The sequence below is a fragment of the Gekko japonicus genome, unplaced genomic scaffold, assembly GCF_001447785.1.
Source record: "Gekko japonicus isolate JY-2015 unplaced genomic scaffold, Gekko_japonicus_V1.1 scaffold298, whole genome shotgun sequence".
Classification (NCBI taxonomy): domain Eukaryota; kingdom Metazoa; phylum Chordata; class Lepidosauria; order Squamata; family Gekkonidae; genus Gekko; species Gekko japonicus.
In genome coordinates, this window is record NW_015163615.1 from 1,227,606 (window position 1) to 1,227,868 (window position 263).

Consider the following 263-nt stretch of genomic DNA (forward strand, 5'->3'; position numbering starts at 1 on the left):
AGTGTCTGGATACAGTCTAATGAGCCATTTACACATGCTTTTGGACAGAGCTATAGTGAAATTTTTGATCCAGAATTAAACCAAAGGATTTAGTAATCATTTAAATGACTTTGGATACAGATGTTGATTTGTAACAGCAGCTGATGAAAAAGCAATGATAAACTGAATGGAACCAAGCTGTGGAAGAGGTGCCAAGAAATCACCTTAAGGGATCTTGATAACAGCTGGCAATATTTAATACTGGCGAAGGAAGAACACAGCAT

The 263-nt window shown here is 36.9% G+C and overlaps 1 protein-coding gene across 1 annotated transcript in view; it reads right to left on the reverse strand.

Annotated features, from left to right (window-relative positions):
* The window catches only part of TRAIP (TRAF interacting protein), a 34,631-nt gene that overhangs the window by 22,542 nt on the left and 11,826 nt on the right, over positions 1 to 263 (reverse strand). The gene's annotated exons all lie outside the window — the stretch shown is intronic.